Genomic DNA, 10,227 nt, shown 5'->3' with positions numbered 1-10,227 from the left:
TGACTTACCCAGGGTCACAAGCTAATTAGTGTCTGAGGCCAGATTTGAACTCAGGAAGATAAATCTTCCTGACTCTCAGCACTCTATCTACTGTGACATCTTGCTGCCCTTTATGACACCTATCTAGGGCCTTCCCCAAAGTGCCTTTGAGAAAAGATAATCAGTATAGAAAGTAGATGTCAAGTATGGGATAGCTATTAATTTCTTCTACCACCAAAGAAATGCTTAAAACACAGAATATTCATGAATGAACAAGTACTTGAAACAATAATCCATCCCTTATTTTATTCTCTCAAAAGGTAAAGATACTTTGTGGGTCGATGAAACAGACCTTGACCTACACTGACTGCACCAGAAACACCAATCTTCCAGCCAGGGCATGACTTAAGATTTTTTAGTCCTTAGCTGTGTGACTCTGGGCAAGTCACTTAACCCTAATTGCCTCAGCAAAAAAAAAAAAAAGAGTATTTTAGTCCTTTCATTTACAGTACCCCCATGGTGTTTTCCCCCGGCAATTGTTTGTCTTTTCCTCCAAAAAGTTTTATGGTTATGCAAAGTGCCTCCAATTGGGAACCTGGCACCAACTCAAAAACCCTAGACATCTCAAGTTCACAAGATAGTTATCGAGGAACCTCAAGTCTAAGAAAATCATCTCTCAGGATTGTTGTTTGGTCCTACATGCTTAGGGTAAAAACCATAAAGAAGAAACTATCCTCTGAGGACTTGAAGTCCAGTCTTGGGCTTATCAAGGTAGGTACATATTCTCTTTCCCATTTGCTCATAGTTATCAGTTGGAAGGAGGTAGTGATGAGAGGAATCTTCCTGTAAATCAAAGGGAGAGCTGTGTTCCAAGCCAGGCAAGACCTAAAGGAGAAGTAGGCAGCTTTTCTAGTTTTTCTAACCTCTGGGGCAGGGGGGATGACAGTCTTTCTTAGCTCAATTGCCAATCACTTTCGACACAACCCTGAGACACAGGACCATGCAGGGACACAACAAGAAGCCGCTGGTCAGACATGTCCTTTGGGCAGGGGTCAGAAGCGTTTATCTCTCAATAGATGAGGCCAGTGTGCATGCCCTGCTCCATGGGAAGTTTGCTTAAGTCCAAACCCCCTATATATCCTGTAAGATAAATAGATAGTACAAGTATTATTATAGTTGAAACAAGAGGAGACTTTAAGATTATTTGACTCAAAGTATTAAATTTTAAAAAAACATATCTTAAGCAGATTGGTACTAATTTTTGTTTCTTTCAGTATTTAGCACAGGAAGCCCCCTGATAAAGTATCACCCTCTACCAAATTAGATCAGCAATTATTTTGCAATTTATAGCCTTTAGTTTTCTGGGGTCATTGAGAGATTAAATGATTTATCCAAGATTACATAGCCAGTATGTGTCAGAGGTGGTCCCTGAATCCTCATTTTGACTCTGAGGCTAGCTCTCTACCATCTATACAAGCTGCTTCTCTTAATTGTAACTAGAAAGTGCAAAAGAAAAAAAAAGTTTTATAGTTGGGCTTATTTATGATTCATCCAGACGTTGTAGGTGTCTTTAGAATTAGAAAACACCTGGGAGTTATATGCCAGGTAAGGTGTCTGGTAAGGTGTCAGTCATGTTACTACCCACTACAATTAATCACCACTTAGAGGAGGATGCGGCTATCATGACATTCTCTTCTCAGCTTCCTAGATGTCTCTTTGAGCATTATATAGGCACTTGGGAGTTAGTTCATATCATGAGTTAGTGTGGCATTGTGCATAAAAAGTAGGCTGGAAAGGTGAAGATTTCTTACTAGGGATGTGACTCTGGGTAAATCACTTAACTTAAATAACTTAACTGGGTAAATCCTTAGTTTCCCCATCTGTATAATGGACACTATAAAGAGACCTACTTTACAGGATTGTAGTGACTCTCAAATTAGATCTCTTAGGTAAAATACTTTGCAAATCTTAAGGGGATATGTAAATATGATATATTATTATTCATGAAAATCAATAAATTCTAATCTGGGCTCCTCTGTGGGGCTGTTTTTCAGTTGTTTGCTTGTTTTGTACATTTACCCAATAGTTCCTTCTATTTTTTGGGTTTACAGTATCTTGCTAATATGTGCACTTTATGACTTAGCTTCAAATCTCCTGGTTCAAACTCAGTAAATCCATTATAACCCAAGACCTGATTTTGTGACATGTATGTCATTTGGGACCATCCTAAGAAAAAAAGGCACTTTTCAATTTGGTATATAAAGCTATTTCAGAAATAAAAGCCCTGGAAGGAGGTCTTTTTCTTGGATAATTGAAGTAACTTGCATACTTTTTTTCCTGCCCTCTGATACATGCATTGTAAATAATTCCTAGAAATGAACTTACTGGAGTATTTTATTTTTTAATTAAACTAGTTCCAATGTTTGGTATAAATAGGTTAATGTTCACACTGAAGGCAAGAACAGGAAAGTTTAGGGGATACAACCCAAGGAGGAGTTTCAACTCCCTCCACAACTATTGCTGTATTGTATTAATTTAAAAGGTAAAATTAATTTGATTTTCCATATGAAACTGCTCACCTCTTCTCCCTTTCTTCTTTTCGTTCCAGCAGCTGATACTCCTGACACTGCTGCTACTCCTTGCCTAAGAAAACAAAAGCTACCAGTTGGCAGGAGAGGCTGGACTGTTCTTTATTTTCTACCTTTCTTCTACTTTCCCATACTCCAGGCCTCTTAGGAGAAAGAATGAAATATTGAATCATCTCTTTCTTTCTTTCTCCTTACAACTAATTAGACAGAATGTATGCAAAGTAATCTGGAGCCACCTTCCTGCACCCAAGTGGCCCCATTCAATTCAACAAACATTCATCTAGTAGTATCTCGTATTTTCAAGGCACCATTCCCTATTCCCACTGGTGCCACCATTTAGCAATTCATCTCCCCTTAAAAAAATATCACCCTCTTTTAAAATTTTTTTTATCCTTAAAGAGAGACAGTATGGCGTTAATGCACTACCTTAGAACTCAGGAAAAATGGTTTCTAGTCCCACTTATGCTTTTTATTTTCTGTGTGGCAATGGACAGGTCTTTTTATTTCTCTGAGCCTTATTTTCCTCTTCTAAAAATGAGGATAACTGGCTTTCATTGCAGCATGGCCCAGCAGAAAGAACGTTTTTAGAGTCAATCTGATGCTTACCACTTGTATGACTTTGGGCAAAGCATCTCACCTCTTTGGACCTTAGTTTCCTCATCTGAATAATGAAGATATATTGAGGGCTTCTGAGGGCCTCTCCACCTCCAGATCTATTATTCTGCAATCATTGCTAAGACCAAATAAACTGCACAGAAACTTCTATACACAATAGAAGGTTGGACAGCTAGCTACAAGGAATTAAAATGTAAATACTTCTGGGAGCCCTGTGTTTGTCTTTAGAAGCTGAGTGCCCATTTCTTGCTGCTTCCCCAGTACATTTTGTGAAGCTCACCCTGGGCACCAAAACTGCTCGTTTCAGCTGAGCCAAGAAGTCTAGTATGAGAGGTTTTCTAGACTCTAGTGGCATAAAAGTGTTACTGAGGGCTAGTAATCCAAATTATCTTTCACAGACTGTTACTTGATAAAAACTCATTTAAAAAAAATCCACTGTTCATTTTTGTGGATTTGTGTTCCCACTGCATTGTGTGCTCACTGTATTGATGAATGAAGTGGAATGGAAAGTAGGAAGATGAATTGCACCTGAAAACACACTTTGGCCTGCATCATTTATAGGACACTTACAGCCTTGGGGCCTGTTTTTGGCTCCATAAAGACAGGAATTTGGAATAAAGGATTGAGAGGGAGGTGTAATTTCATCTAAAGGATTTTTGTTCCTGTTTTCCATAGCCCACCCCCTTTTATCATTTGTGATGATCCAAAGGTTCTCAGGAGTTTCTAGCCATGACTGAATGAATAAATGAATGAATGAAGCCTTAATTGAGTACTTTTTGCTAAGTCAGCTCTGGATATAGATATAGAAGAGGAAGATAGTCCCTGCTGTCAGGGAGCTCACATTCTAAACCCTAAATCAGATAGGTGTCTGGGAGAAAGGAGTGGTGGGGAACCTGTGGCCTTCTAGATCCTTAAGTACTGCCTTTTGACTGAATCAAAATTTGTTCTGTAAAATTTGGATTCAGTCAAAAGGCCACACTTGAGGATCTAGAAAGCTATAGATTCCCCATTCCTGAAATAGGGATTGAATTCACAGTACAAGCAGTTCAACAGACAGATTAAATTCCTGCACACTCTGCTTAATTGTCTGGGTGTTCTATGTTTCCAAAGAGCTTGTCTTCCAGAGACAAATTATTCTTCTTGTGAGGAAAAATGCTTCACATCGCCAAGGCTCTGAGAATTGATAAACTCTATGGCAGCAGCTAAGGATTTGCGTGTACATGAAGGGCCTATTTCACTCACTAAAAGAGCTCAAGAATAAGCCTTTGGCCTCAAAGATAAAAAACAAATGATAAGAGCTCATTCTAATGAGGAAGAGATAGCAGCTCAGTAGAAGACTCCATGAATGGAGTGCTGGCCTTGGAGTCAGAAATATCTGAGTTTGAATCCTGCCTCAAACATTACTAGCTATGTGACCCTGGGCAAATTACTTAATTTCTTTGTGCCTCAGTTTATTAATCTGTAAAATGAGCTGGAGAAAGAAATGTAAAACTACTCCAGTATCTCTGTCAAGAAAATCACAAATTGTCAGACGTGACTGAAATGACTCAACAAATCAGTAAAATTGTAGTAATGGTCAAGTGGTGTCGCAGCTAGGTGGTGAAGTGGACAGGGCGCTGGGCCTGGAGTCAGGAAGATCTGAGTTCAAATAGTGCCCCAGGCACTTACTAGCTATTTGATCCTGGGCAAGTCATTTAACTTTATTTGCTCACTTTCCTCATCTGTAAAATGAGCTGGAGAAGGAAATGGTAAAACACTTCAGTGTCTCTGCCAAGAAAATCCCAGATGACGTCACAAAGAGTCCGACAGTATTGAAATGACTAAACACACACGCATAATATGAGGGAGTTGGGATTGATTGTCTCTGAGGTCACTTTGGTCTCTAAAACTATGTTCCTATGACTCTCACTAAAGCAGAGTTCCCAAAGTTATTTGGCTTACTGCTCCCTTTAAAAAAAAAATTACTCAGGGCTTTCCTGGAAATCTACTTTCTTTAACCCTTTAACTTTTTTTTTAAATTTGTGTCATTTCAAAAAAAATTTTTTAAATATATTTAAAGTGATACATCTTAAATTTAATAATTTACTGTAAATTTTTGTTTTTTCCTGCATTGAAATTTTGATGACTCAATATCGTGTCATATTACCATATAGTACCATATTATAAACAAGTCATTACATTCACTTATTCCTGCCAATGCATGCTGGATGGGTGACACCCTTACCTGCCAGCACTTACTTGTTAAGACCTGTAGGCGGACTTGACCACTGATTGGTTATAACTTGCATTTTATGTATTTATTTGAAAAATAATGTAATCACTATGACTTTAACTCTGTTACATAGCAGATGAAACATGTACGAGTGGTTTTTCAAAATTTTTCTTATATTTTCTTTCCTTATGCTTCTACCACCCTTTCATCTTTATTCAATGCCCCCCAATTGTACCCAAGGCTACTACTACCCCCCTGGATCATTCTAGCATTCCTCAGGGGGTGGTATCACCCAGTTTGGGAGTCTATGCACTAAAGCAAGGAACTGGAAATTGAAAGGAGTCCCATAACTATGTGTTCCTCAGAGCTATGTCTAGCAATGACCAGCAGACCAGCAGAGCATTGCCCAGTAGAGCCCTCATGCCATGGTTACAAACCCAGCAGAGACACTGTGTGGTGAGACCCATGGGAAGCAGCACAAGAAAACATTGCTGTCTCTGTAGCTTTGGAGGTAAATTGTCCCTTCACGTCTGTGCTCTGCTCACACATGTTCTCTACATGTAAGTGCTCATAGAGATGTGCCCTAACCATGTGTTCCCTATATGTGTCTCCATCTATGACTGCACTTGGCCATACATACAAGGGAACAACTACTATGGAGAATTACAAATAATCCTTGCCACTACTGACACTAACCACTTACCAAATGTCATTGATAGGCAGATAAGACCAAGAGCTCTAGATATAACATCCCTGTCACCACTGGCCTGCCTCCATTCTAGCCTCTGTAGCCATTATCCAGGAAATTAACCCCTGATGAGAAGGAGCCAAGCATCCCAGCAGCTACCAACCACAGGATAGGCAAGCCAGCTTAGTTGAAGCCACCCTGAGGGAGAGATAAGAGGTATGTGTCAGGAGAATCAAACCGTCACCACACACTCCAACCACAACCACCTACCCCCAGACCTGGATAAAGAGGTCCGAGGACCTTGGGCCCAGGTGTGGCACCCTGCCTTCCCCAAGACCAGCAGCCTTGCTCTCAGTCTAGCCATCACCCAAGGAATAAGCCCATGTGCATGTGACCTGGCAACTTCTTTTGCAGGTACTGTAACCTCTGCCTTCTCAGCAGCCACAGGTACTGAAGATCAGAAAAAGAAAGTTCTTGCCACCAAATTCCTTGACATTTTCAATATCAGAAATGGATGTGGCTTTATTGGTGAAACTGACTTTAAAAAAGATATATTACCATATGCTTTGCCACTTCACCCTGAGGTCCACAGGGTCTTTCCATTTGACTTGTAGCTTTACCCTCCAATATGTTCTGTCTCCCTCTATTAGAAAGTGATCTCCTCCAGATCAGAGCCTGTTTTACTTTTCTATTTGTGTCCCCAGTGATTAGTACAGTGCTTGGCACATAATAAATGTTTAATAAATGCTTTTTCATTCATTTGCTCATTCATTCATACAAGTTCCCTATGTGTGTCTCTCCATGCACATTCTCTGCATACACTCACTATTGTCACTGATGACGTGTGCATTGGTGAGAGTGTCTCTGGGTTTTGGGTGAAGTGTTCTACTATTAAAATATGCTATTTCATTAAATGCTTTTGCTCTGAACTAATTGTATTCTCTGGCTGGAAAATAAGTGAAAGCTCACGAACTGTGGTTCAGAGCGGATCCTGACCTTTGGGGTGCTTTGAACCTGGGAATAGCTTTTCTGGGGACCTGTCTATGTGACAGTGACTTCCCAGGTTTTGCCCAATATATCCCCTTTGCTCAGCCCTGAATGTGCATTCCTTATTGAGCCTTGACTTCTCGGTGATCCTTGGCAGACCAGAATGATGTTCTCCTCTCCTAAATCTTAGTGGATATATATAGATCTGACCCCCCCTCCCCTCCCCGCATTGTGACATCCACATTTACTTAAATGAAGAACAGAGTGACCAGCAACTTAAGTGTGCTGGTCATCTGGATGACAGAGATAGTGAACATTGCCAGGCTAATGTAAACTGAATTGAGAGAGTAATACAAAAACAGCTCACTACTTTTCATGCTGCGGAATTGGGCATAGGGCCCAACCCACTGTACTTCTACTCTGTTTCCTCTTGCTTCCAAATTCTCAAGTCAACCCAATATTATTTCAGATGACTGAGTCCTTTGTTTCATAGCACAGGGTAATCCTGAGTCACCTCCGGCAGGCTAACACAGTTGTTTTAGAGGGCAGTAAAAAAAGGAAGCTGAGGCCATGTGTTCAATTCTGTCATGGGTCAGTTAGTTTACCTCTATTCTGCAGCCACATACTTTGTCCCTCACTTTGGTCAGTTATTTTGCAAATATTTATCTTTCCCCCCCTAGGTGAGAGGAGGATGATAATGGATTTTTATTTGTTTCCCTCCATTAGATAAATAATTCACAGGTCAGTTCAAAGTGTGTGTTGAGGAGATGATGGGCCAGGAACAGAGTTTTTCTACATAAAAGGCAATATACAAAATGTCTGAAGCCTGGATCCATAAAGACTGAAATGTTCCAGCTAAAGAAAACCTTGGTGGTTCAGGAAATGTTGTGTGATCCATCTCTCTCTAGTCTCACATACTAGAGGATTTAACTGAAATATGTAAGGTAGGTCTAGTAGGTGATTCTCTGATAACTTTTTACAATTATCCAATGTTGAATTAGCAGTTATAATGCATAAGTATTGTGATTTCCTGGTTCCTAAACTTTACGAGGATTTCTTGGTCCTAAAAATGTATAGGTGTAAATGTAATGTTTCTGATCAGTTTAAGGTCTACCTTAGGAATGAGGTGGGGGACAAGGGGAAGGGAAGAAGCATTTATTAAGCACCTACTACATGTGCCAGGCATTGTGCTAGTTGTTTCATAATTATTACCTTTTTTGGTACTTACAACAACCCTGAGAGGATTATCTTCATTTTACAGTTGAGGAAACTGAGGCAAGCAGAGGTTAAGTGACTTGGTCACATAGCTTTAAAGCTTCTGAAACTAAATTTGAAGTGAGATTTTCCTAACTTGAGGCCTAGCACTCTATCCACATAGCTACCTAGCTACCTCTACGAAAGGATCTAATATTGCTAATGCTCATCAGCCATCATAATCTAAGCCAGTCATGACATAAGTCAGTGGTCTCCAAGATAGAGGCTGAGGCTCCCTAAGAAGTATATTACCTCAAGAGGTATGTAACCTACTAGTTGGAGAGTGGGAAGTCGAGTCATATCTCACCTTTATAGTGATAGTTGTGGTGCTTGCCTCCAACACAACCACACCAATACTCATTTCCTTACATTTCCCAACTCCAGTTGTCAAGTTTCTCTTCCACTTAGCTGCCAAAGTGATTTTCTTAAAACACTGATCTGACCATGCCACTGCTCTCCTCAATAAATTCCAGAGGCCCCCTAAGGGCTCTAGAATAATAGTATTTTATCTTGTCAGGATCCCCATGCCAAGACCAAACTCCCCCCTCTTTTCATTCTTCTCTTTTACTATTAGGAGACACCCTGTTTTCCAGCGCTAAGGCCCAGCAAGCAAGCTGTGCCCTGAGCTTGGCATAAAAATAATCACTTGTGCTCACCCTTTGGATGATCTCTGCTGCAGCAAAATCCCAGAATTGTTTCCACACCAGCCACAGGTGGTCCCTGAGCTTGGACAAATACCTGCAGGGACCATGTTTTGGTCATGAAGCCCTCTATGAATCAGACTTCTCTCATTGTTGCTGTTACCTCTCATTGTCACAGCTATAGCTCACTGAGTAGCCACTGCTCTACGTGTCAAAGTTTGGCTTTGATAAAGTGGGTCTCTTCCTAGAGGAAGCCGTTGCACTTGTGTATAGCTTCTCTCCTCCAATGGAATAAAAAAAGCCTTTTGCTTATAACCACCGTTAGCTCTTTGCTATTTATTTTTCAGAATTGACTGTGGTTGTGATAACCTGTGTGAGCTCTTTGGTATTTTTAGAGTTAACAGTGATAGTGTAACTTCTGTTACTCTTTCGTCATTTGTTTTAGGAGTTGACAGTCTTTATCTCACCCTTTAAAAATTTCCCATTTTGAAATAAGATATACGGGAAATGGGGTATAGAAATCCTGCCCTACAGGAAAATTGGAGGGGAAGAGGATAAGAAAAGTGGGGGAGAGATAGAAGGGAGAGCAGATTAGGGGAAGGGGTATTCAGAATGTATGCCATTATGGGCTGGGGGGAGGGATGAGATGGGGAGAAAATTTGGAACTCAAAACCTTGTGGAAGTGAATGTTGAAAGCTAAAAATAAATAAATTAATAAAAAATTTCCCATTTTGTATAAGTTTTATATGGACCCAGTTATTAGTACAACAATCCATGCATATAATTTATAAATTATACAAGTCTATTTGCAAGGAGCTTACATTCTAATGGAGACAACAAGGACATATACAAGTATGTACAGACTATATATATTTACATATGTATGTGTGTGTATATGTATGTGTATATATATAGATATATATAGGTATATATATATATATATATATATATATATATATAGATAGATAGAGAGAGAGAGAGAGAGAGAGAGAGAGAGAGAGAGAGAGAATGAATACAAATGAAAGCAAAGTAGTTAGGCATAGGGTAGGCTGGGAGAGAGGCCATTAGCATTTGGGGGATGAGGGAAAGGCTTCATGTAGATGTTGGTGCTAGAGGTGGGTCTTGAAGGAGGAGTCTGTGGAGTGGAGTGAGGAGGGAATACATTCCAGGTATGGTGGCCAGTCAATGCAAAGGCATGGAGACAGGAGATTAATTGTGGTTTGAGAAGTACAGAGGAAAAAATCAGTTCTTTGCTTCTTTTTT

The 10,227-nt window shown here is 40.0% G+C and overlaps 1 long non-coding RNA gene across 1 annotated transcript; it reads right to left on the bottom strand.

Moving 5' to 3' along the window:
• Positions 1-265: 265 nt before the first annotated feature.
• On the bottom strand, positions 266-6,275 carry LOC110197611 (uncharacterized). Its single transcript, XR_013487513.1, has 2 exons — positions 6,098-6,275; positions 266-1,119 (listed from the first exon to the last, which is right to left on the bottom strand). It is a non-coding gene; the product is annotated as an uncharacterized LOC110197611 (long non-coding RNA).
• Between the last annotated feature and the right edge of the window lie 3,952 nt (positions 6,276-10,227).

This window comes from Phascolarctos cinereus, unplaced genomic scaffold (genome assembly GCF_003287225.1).
Source record: "Phascolarctos cinereus isolate Bilbo 61053 unplaced genomic scaffold, phaCin_HiC Scaffold_5;HRSCAF=322, whole genome shotgun sequence".
NCBI lineage: Eukaryota > Metazoa > Chordata > Mammalia > Diprotodontia > Phascolarctidae > Phascolarctos > Phascolarctos cinereus.
Note: the sequence above shows the minus strand (reverse complement) of the source record. Positions and strands in the feature narration are given on the sequence as shown.